Here is a 10,268-nt window from a genome sequence, read left to right as displayed (position 1 = left end):
GAGGGGCGGGGAGGACGGGGTGAGGGGCGTGGCAGGGCGTGGCGAGGGCGGGGCCTGCGCTTCTCTCCCCACCTTGTGCCGCGGATCTCCCATTTTTCCGGTTGTGGAGGCGAGACCTGGCAGGGAGGTTGGAGCAACTGCAGGCTCTCTGTGAACTGGAGCGCTCTGGCGGGGTCGGCGTGAGGCAGTGATTGGATCCAAGAAAGGTCCTGTTATTAAAATTAATTTTAACAATATAATTCAAAAGCCCTGGATTGTCTGTGCAGCGGGTGCAGACTAGAATGTGAAACACAAAACCCTGCCTGGGCGGAATGTGCCAGGCATTGCATGCTGACGCCCAACTGCACAGAATACAAACACTCTATTTCTGCTCCCATTCACTCCGGAGGGGGAGAGTCACCCCAGTGCTCCGTTCCAGGATTTTCATGGAAACACCACCCCGGGGGCCTGGAGGACTAGGGCCACTGATAGGTCACCAAGTGTTGCTGTGGAATAAAATGGTAAATTTAAGGTAAAGAGTAGATAGAAATTACATAGTTCTTCTTTACACTTGATATTTCATTATACACTTGAAATGCCATCCTCCAGCCTCAACCTCTGGAATAGCTGGGACTCTATATTAGGTATTTGGGGTTTTTTCCTTTTTTTTTTTTTTTTAATGTTCTGTCAGGTGTCTATAACAAAGCCTGTAAGATAGTCTTGAGAACATATTTGGATTGATTTTCACCAGGACACAATTAATTATGCAATACTGCTCAGGGTATTTGCAGGCAGGTTGTTTTTTATAGGAACTGAAAGAAAGTAAAACTAGATTAGCAAATTTTAAATAACTTCACTTCTACCGTCAATAATTTTATGGCAATGTCTGTGAGTTAATGTGTACAATCAAGTATGTTTTCTGTCACATCTTTCATTGTGGAAGGTTTCGTCCTTCAAGAATTGGTAATTGACATACGATCATGTGTAAATGGAAAATTAGCATATTTGAAATATTAGCCAGTTAAAACAAGCACCATTTCCTGGCATGACATACAGATAAATATAGTATATATATGCTCATTTATATAAGATGCAGTGTCTGGGATAGATTTTGGCATCTTTACAAGCTGGATTCCTCTGCAATACTGCAGTATTCTGCAATACTGCTAAATAGCTATGTTCCCAAGAAGGAACTTTTAGCCTGGGCTTCATGATCTCAAGCAAAGAAATGAATTGATTGTGGAGCTTTTCTTTACACTCAGAACAAGCTAGGTGGCCAGGCTTGGTGGCTCATTCCTGAAATCCCAGCCCTTTGGGAGCCTCAGGTGGAAGGACTGCTTGAGGCTATCAATTTAAGACAAGCCTGGCCTCTATCTATACAAAAACAAATACTTTTTTCTAAAAAAACTCAGAACAGAGAAGCTGATTATAGCTGAAAGTCATAGATGTGTTTTCTATGTGGGGAGTTTGGTTGCTTCTAAAACTTTCAAAGGAGCATCTTGAACATACTTAGATACAAGAAAAATTTTTAAAATTTCCTTAACCACAGAAAGGTTTTAACATATGCCTCCTTGTAATATCATTGTAAGACTTAGGCCAGCATATGGAAGTGGGGAATTAAAAAAATAAGATAGATGCAAATTATTAACAATTCAAAAATGGTTTTAATCATACTTTCACGTATTGAGTATGTATTATAGCATGTGAGACAAACACACATATATACATATATATACATATACATATATATACATATATATACATATACATATATATATACATATACATATATATATACATATACATATATATATATATATATATATATATATATATATATATATATATACAGATTCTAACACAGATGGAACAATGAAATTTCCACTGTCAAAAAACAAATTCAGGCTGGGTGCGGTGGCTCACGCCTGTAATCCTAGTACTCTGGGAGGCCCAGGTGGGCGGATTGCTCGAGGTCAGGAGTTTGAAACCAGCCCAAGCAAGAGTGAGACCCTGTCTCTACTATAAATAGAAAGAAATTAATTCGCCAAATAATACATATAGAAAAAATTAACCGGGCATGGTGGCATATGCCTGTACTCCCAGCTACTCGCGAGGCTGAGGCAGCAGGATTGCTTGAGCCCTGGAGTTTGAGGTTGCTGTGAGCTAGGCTGACACCACGGCACTCACTGTAGCCTGGACAACAAAGCAAGACCCTGTTTCAAAAAAACAAAACAAAACAAATTCAGACTCTGGTTAAGAGAGATTTCATTCAAAAGGAAGAATGTTCCAAGAAGATGTGCAAATGTGCAAGAGTGACAGAGAAAATAGCTTTTCTTTTATATGGAGGAAGAAACAAGTCCAGGTAACACCAGGTGTGGGGCAGTGGATGAGCACCTGCCATGACTCAGGGATATTTTATCCTAAAATCAGCCTAGTCCTGGGGGAACTGTTAAGGAGGAGAGGTTGTTCTGAATCACAGTGCCCAAGGGTGGTCCAAAGTGCAGGGATCTGGGAGAAGCAGTGAAGCCTAAAGCTTGATCAAGTCAAGTTAACCAGCATTGTTCCCACACAACAATGATGTAGGCTTTAGGGTGTCAGAGTATGAACCTGCACTGCTCTAGGATATTCATTATACCCACGTAAGTATCCTAGGCAGACTGCAGAGAGAATAACTCAAGTGCAAAGTATGATTATATGTTCTGAAAATTATATGTTGTTTAATTGCACCTTGAAAAACATTGTTATAGAGGCTTCAGGCTTAGGAACTTCGTGGTGCACTGTTAGCATCTGTTACGACATATGAAAAACATTAAATTTTATTAGCTAACACATGAGATCTATAATACATTCTGAACTAACAGATAGCAAATGTAATGTCAGCAGTAAAACGTGACTCCTGATTCAGAATATGCTATTGTGATTCTTTCAAGTAAGCCTCCTCTCTGATAACTGTTTGCTTATTGGTTGATTGGTTTATGGATTGAGACAGAGTCTCACTCTCTCCCCTAGGCTAGAGTGCCATGGCATCAGCCTAGCTCACAGCAACCTCAAACTCCTGGGCTCAAATGATCCTCCTGCCTCAGCCTCCCAAGTACTTGGGCTACAGGACATGCTACCATGCCTGGATGATTTTTTCTAATTTTAGTAGAGATGGGGTCTTGATCTTGCCCAGGCTGGTCTTGAACTTCTAACCTCAAGCAATGCTCCCACCTCAGCCTTCCAGAGTGGTAGGATTTTAGGCATGAGCCACTGCACTGGTTGCCTTATTTTTTAATTAAAAAGTAAAAAGTTTGCACACTGAAAACTAACAAATATTAATAAAAGAAATTAAGAACATATATATAAATTGAAATACCTCAAATATTCATGGATTAGATTATTAAATGTGCACAATATCCAATGTAATTTATAGATTCAATACAATTTCCATAGAAATTACTATAGGTTTTTTACAAAAAGAAACAGAAAAAGCAATCCTAACATTCAAATGGAACAAAATACAGCTCTAAATAGCCAAAATAATCTGTAGAACAAAGTACAAAAGTGAAGTTTTCACATTTATGTATTTTAAAATGTTACAAAACTACAGTAATTAAAACTGTATTGTGCTGGCATAAAGACAGACATATAAACATATCGAACAGAAGGGAACAGTCCATAAGTAAACCCACACTTATACAAGATACCAACTGATCTTCAACCAGGGTCAAAAGAACATAAAATGGAGATAGTGTTTTCATTAAACAATTCTGGAAAAAATGGATATCTAATGGAAAAAATACAATTGGATCCTTATGTTACATTTAACACAATAACAAATTCAAAGTGCATTCAAGACTTGACTGTAAGATGTGAAACTATAAAATTCTAACAATAAACCATAGGAGAAAGCTTCGTGACATTTAGTCTTAGCTTCATTTCTTGGATGTGACACCAAATGCATAGCTAACAAAAGCAAAAAGAGACAAATGGGACTATATCATACTAAAAATATTCTCCATAGCAAAAAATAAAGGAAAAAAAGAATTAAGAGGATGAAAAGTTAACCCATGGAATTAGAGAAAAATATTTCCAAACAATATGTCTGGTAAGAGATTAATATCAAAAATATATAAAAAACTCAACTCAATAGCAATAAAACAACTAACTTGATGAAAAATTGAACATATTATACTGGTACTTTTGATTAAACCCTCCCCTCTGACAAGTATTCTTTTCAATTTTAAAAATAAAACTAATATTTCCTCGGGTGACCATCATTTCCCCTGCATTATTTGTACTACACAATCAGTCCCTAATAATCTATTAAATCTTCATGCCCTAAGGTCTTGGCCTGCTGTATGTATGGGTCAGTTGGTTGTTTTCCTTTTATCCCACAGTGCCCTCCAGTCAGGAGAAAGGCACCCTGAAAACAAAGAGCATGATGAATAACATCATAGTTTTATAGTATTTTCAGCCTCTCCCATACATTCATTCAGACATTTAATTATAAAGGGCAGAGTCTTTCTTCAAGAAACTTAGATAGAAATGATCTTCATCTAATGAAGTAAGTCCATTCATCTTATTAATTTCTTATCCAGAGACCCCCATCAAAGGCATGTAAGAATGTACAACATGGCCGGGCGCGGTGGCTCACACCTGTAATCCTAGCTCTCTGGGAGGCCGAGGCGGGCGGATTGCTCAAGGTCAGGAGTTCGAAACCAGCCTGAGCAAGAGCGAGACCCCGTCTCTACTAAAAATAGAAAGAAATTAATTGGCCAACTAATATATATAGAAAAACACAGCCGGGCGTGGTGGTGCATGCCTGTAGTCCCAGCTACTTGGGAGGCTGAGGCAGCAGGATTGCTTGAGCCCGGAGATTGAGGTTGCTGTGAGCTAGGCTGACGCCATGGCACGCACTCTAGCCTGGGCAGCAAAGCGAGACTCTGTCTCAAAAAAAAAAAAAGAATGTACAACATAAACACATTTCAAGTTGAGGATAAAAGTCATAAACAGCAATGTACTCTTTTCAGTAAACCTCAAATAATTGAATATAACCCAAAGAAAACTGGCCATTTCCAAACTTCCTGGTCCCTTTGATAAATATATCTCAGATTGTAACATATTTTGACTTATAACTGTTCTGCTGTATGTAATCTGAAAGATTAATCAGGACATTGAAATTTCGTGGCCCGATTGCAGGATGGGGGATGAACACAGAAAGACACAGACACAAAAGACGATACAAGACTGCAATGCTTAAAGTACCAGTCGTTTTATTTTTATACTATTCCATTTGGCAAGCGTCCTGCAGCTATTTTCTCACGCCAGCTATTTTCCCAGCTACTTGTTGGTACATGACTTCCCACGGGCCAACAGCACCTGTTCCTTTAGACATAGCACCAGAGATGCCCTTCAACGTCTGATACCGTTTGCAAATAACAAGACGCCTGGCTTGTTTGCATAGCACAATAGAGGAAGATGTTTGCATCGTATCCTCCACGTCTCATACCATTTGAGGATAACGAGACGCCTTGGCATGCATGTAAAAGCACAGGTCCTTGGCCGTTTGTCCAGAGGAACAGTTCTCACTGCTAGTCAACATGTCACGTCCTGCTAATTGTGGAAACAAGCAATGTGCTTCCGTTCTGCTGACTTTGGGTTTCGGCCAATCTGACCCAGGAACAGCTCCTTCAACTCACGGTGGCTCACACCTGTAATCCTAGCACTTTAGGAGGCGGAGGCCAGAGAATCGCTTGAGACCAGGAGTTCAAGAACAGCCTGAGCAAGAAAAGTGAGACCCTTACCCTACTAAATATAGAAAAAATTAGTTAGGTGTGGTGGTACATGCCTCTATTCCCAGCTACTTGGGAGACTGAGGCAGGAGGATCACTTGATCCCAGGAGTTGGAGGTTGTACTGAGCTATGATCACACCATTGCACTCCAGCTGGGTGATGGAACAAGACCCCTATTTCTAGAAAAAAATATAAATCAAAATTATACAGAGATGTAAACAAAACTGTAAACAATGAAACATTAGATCTAAATAAAACACAGGATTTTATAATCATGACTAAACAAGGCCCATCAAAGCAAGATAAACAAACAAAAATAGGGTCATGAGAAAGAAGATTTCTGTTTCACAATAAAAAAAAGAACATAAACTAAAAAACAATACCGGCCTATTAAGAAAGAAGTAAACTAGAGAATAAAATAGCTCTTAAAATATAAGAAAAGAGATTGGAACAAAGTATTATTATTGATTTGATATATACACATAAACAAAATAAAACCTACTCAGGCTCCCAAATAATTAGAAAATGTACATTATTAAAAGTTGCCATTTTCCTACATAACCCAAATATAAAAAGATCATGGTAGTAACTTTCGCTTAAATGAGTGAGAAATCCCATTTAGTGTAGATGGCAGAAGGTACCCTTGTAGCTGACACTAGAGACAGAATTTTCCCCAATCCAGCAAACTAGGAAACGCACCAACAGAAAAGAGTCAATCACTCTTTCCGTTGCCCAAGCTGGAGGATTCCTTTGATGTCTGGAGTGAGGTCGGCATGCTCAGAGGCAGCCAGTGCGGCATTATATGTATCAGTGGAAAATTATAAAAGACCCACCTGTCTTCAGAGAATGCTCCACAGAGGATGAAAAGGAGCAAACTCTCCTGCTTGATAACATGACAACATGTAAATTTTCAAAACTTGCAGGATAAAATATCACAACAAAATATTCACTGAAGAATTTATTCAAAATCTCAACAACAATGTACAAACACATTTCTACAGGGCTTGGGCTGCCTCTTGCCACAGCACTAACAGCAGTGGGTCCCTACTGAGATGAGAGGCAGGCTGGGAGGCTTGACAGAGGATGCTCTGCATCTTAGCACCTAAGTGAACTGTGATCTAGGGTCTTACAATGAAACAAATGTGCACGCCAGGTGGTGTCCCAAATAAACGTTATATGCAATAAGGATAGAATGAGACTATGGCTCCATTCTCTCTAATGACAAACAAGTTCTACCCTTGGCTGGGCCTGGTGGCTCATGCCTGTAATCCTAGCACTCTGGGAGGCTGAGCCCCAAGGATTGCTTGAGTTGAGGAGTTCAAGACCAGTCTGAACAACAGCCAGACCCTCGTCTCTACTAAAAAGAGAAAGAGAGGCCGGGCGCAGTGGCTCACGCCTGTAATCCTAGCACTCTGGGAGGCCGAGGCGGGAGGATTACTCGAGGTCAGGAGTTCGAAACCAGCCTGAGCAAGAGCGAGACCCCGACTCTACTATAAATAGAAAGAAATTAATTGGCCAACTAATATATATAGAAAATATTAGCCAGGGATGGTGGCGCATGCCTGTAGTCCCAGCTCCTCGGGAGGCTGAGGCAGGAGGATTGCTTGAGTCCAGGAGTTTGAGGTTGCTGTGACCTAGGCTGACGCCATGGCACTCATTCTAGCGTGGGCAACAAAGAGAGACTCTGTCTCAAAAAAAAAAGAAAGAAAGAATTAGCCGGACATGGTGGCACATGCCTGTAGTCCAAGCTACTCGGGAGGCTGAGGCAGGAGGATTGCCTGAGCCCAGGAGTTTGAGGTTGCTGTGAGCTAGGCTGACCATCAAAGGGATGTAAGAATGTACAACATAAACACATTTCAAGTTCAGGATGAAAGTCTTAAACAGTAATGTACCCTTTTGAATATACCTCAAATATGGATTACAGCACTTAAGCCCAGGGAACAGAGTGAGACGCTGTCTCAAAAAATATAAAAGAAAGAAATTAAGAAGTTCTGCTCGGACGTGTGAGTGAAATTATAAAATTTTTACCTATAACACCTGCAACGCAAGTGTCCCTGAGCAAACACCACAGTCTTAGTGAGACCAAAGTCCTCAGAACAACTTAAAGAATCTTCTGTAGTTACATATTTCTATCAATTTCATCTTTAAAATCAATGAAAGAATAAAACCTCCTCTATCTATTCATCTGTTTCTCAACTTTCCAATGCATTCCATGTGTGTGCATGGCATTCCAATGCATTCCTCATAAGAGACATACAGACTCACTAGTTTCTCTTCAAATGATTATAAAATCAAGCGAAAAATGTTTCCTTATTGGTATCCTCAAAAAGAATTTACCAGATTCCCATGTACATTAATATATGACTTCCATGGGCAGCTTCTCTAATCCCAGTCTACAGAGAGCTGACAGTGCATCCAGCCGTGGCCCCTAAACAGGCCCTGCTGCCCGACAGCACTGACGCCACAGGGCCACACCCGTCTCCAACCCCTGCCTGGGTGAGAAGCCCTTCCCAGGACCGTGTCCAATGGAGCCTCTCCACAGGGTCCTGTCACTGGGTCACAGTGAGATGGAATCTGAGTGGAGGTGACAGGGACTGAGGGAAGGCACGGGTGAGTGTGAGCAAACACAACAGGCAGGACGCTGCAGAGTCACAGAAGATCAGCAACTCCAGTGCCCAGCATGTCAGAAAAGAGGGAGACACAGAGCCACCCACTGAGAACATCACCTTACCTGAGCCAGAGCCATTCCTGAGTCCTTTCCTTTCCTCTTCCTGCGCTTTCAGGCTTCCTGTTCACTTAACATGAGTCTGCAGAAGTCAATCCTGAAAGATACAAATATGCTGCTGGATGCGGAGAATGTACACAACCTATTCCTGGCCCACAACCACACACACAAGACACACACAAGACGTCTGCCCTGTGGACAGACAGTCCCCTGCCGCCCGCTGCACCACGGGGGATGCAGGGACAATAAACTCCTACAGGACGACAAACTAGTGAGTCTATGACCCCTTTCATCTGAACCTGGTCCCCGCCTGGTGAAGCCCACACGCACGCTGCAGCAGGGGGGAGCTGGGCTGGGCTGAGCTCCCCTCCAGGGCACAGACCCACCCTGACCAAACCGGATGCAGAGCACAGCCCCCCTCACCCCACTGTAGATCCTGGGCAGAGCTAAGGCCTCAGAAATGGAGGACACAGAGCTTTGATTCTCTATGCTGGATACAGAATAGAATCAATTTCAAGCATTATTGAAACTCAGGCGCAGTCTGAGAATGTGTGTGGGAATCTCTGGCTGAGCCCGGCACCTCCTGCGTTGTGACTTTCTCTCTCCCTGGGGCCTTGTCACCACTGTCCAGAAAATGGAAGAAGGAGCAAAAAGAAACATGGAGAGCTGTAATGTGGTACTTAGGTGGCGGTGAGGGTGTGGCTGGAATGGTGAATGGGGATGGGTCACAGAAGTCCCAACTGAGAAGGTGACATCAAAATAAACACCTGGGGAACAAAGCGTGTTGGTCGCCTGCAGCTGAGGGGCCTGAGAGTTCTAGGCAGAGGGACAGCCCACCTGGAGACCCTGAGGCAGGAGCCACCTTGGCCACAGGAAAAGGGAAGAGGCCTGTGTTGCTGGAGCGGAGCGAGGACGACACAAGCAGGAGATGAGGCCAGAGAGGTCCTGGGGGAGCAGAGCAGGGAGGGCCAGGTCTGCACACATTTCTCTCGTAGACTCAATAGAATTACGGAAATGATATATTTCTTCACCTGTCTTGAGAAAACAATTTTTTCATTATTAAGTAAAATTACAAACAATGTACTATCTCCTACATTATAAAATATGCTGACACATTTAGCTAAGCCCCAGAAGTATAAGATCACTCTCACGTAAGATGTGGGACTGCAGGGAACACATCTGGGGGGAGTTCAGAATGTCCCTCTTGGACATATGAAGAGGGAGGTGCCTGTTAGATGACCAGCAGAGATGTCACAGAGACAACCAGACACAGGATTCTAGAGTTCTGGGGAGAGGTCTGCAGGGGAAATGGAGACCCACAGGTGGCGTTTATACCATGAGATGAGATGATAAGGAAAGGCAGTGGGTGACAGAGATGGGAAGACATTAAAGGACTGAGCCTTGGACACTGCCACACTCAAGAGAACAGGGAGTTCATGAGACACCAGGACAGGAAAGTGTAAATTCATCAGGGAGGCGATAAGAAAATTAAAATAAAGTTGTAATGGTTAGTTGAATGTCCTGAAGGCAAGAAGAAAAAAGAGGGAGCAATCAACTGTGCAACATCCTGCCAACAGGAAAAGAAAGATGAGCACAGAAAATTAAAGGTCGGATTTAGAAATGGGCAGGTCCCTGGTGACTGTACTAGATTCTTAAATGAAACACAGAAGAACGTTACTTACTACTGTGAAATACATAGTTCATAGAGAATATTTTGTTTTAAAATGGAAGAATGAACGGAACAAAAATCCTTACATACTGTGTGTATATTTTAATAGACAGTACCTCC

The 10,268-nt window shown here is 42.0% G+C and overlaps 1 long non-coding RNA gene across 2 annotated transcripts; it reads right to left on the bottom strand.

Moving 5' to 3' along the window:
- Window positions 1-98: 98 nt before the first annotated feature.
- LOC142865738 (uncharacterized) lies at window positions 99-9,931 on the bottom strand. 2 transcript variants are annotated; one of them, XR_012915873.1, is made up of 4 exons: window positions 9,631-9,931; window positions 9,317-9,510; window positions 8,486-8,576; window positions 99-209 (listed from the first exon to the last, which is right to left on the bottom strand). It is a non-coding gene; the product is annotated as an uncharacterized LOC142865738 (long non-coding RNA). The 2 variants fall into 2 exon arrangements; XR_012915874.1 differs by lacking the exon at window positions 99-209 and adding an exon at window positions 6,578-7,438.
- Window positions 9,932-10,268: the final 337 nt, after the last annotated feature.

Source organism: Microcebus murinus, chromosome 32 (assembly GCF_040939455.1).
Source record: "Microcebus murinus isolate Inina chromosome 32, M.murinus_Inina_mat1.0, whole genome shotgun sequence".
Classification (NCBI taxonomy): Eukaryota; Metazoa; Chordata; class Mammalia; order Primates; family Cheirogaleidae; genus Microcebus; species Microcebus murinus.
Note: the sequence above shows the minus strand (reverse complement) of the source record. Positions and strands in the feature narration are given on the sequence as shown.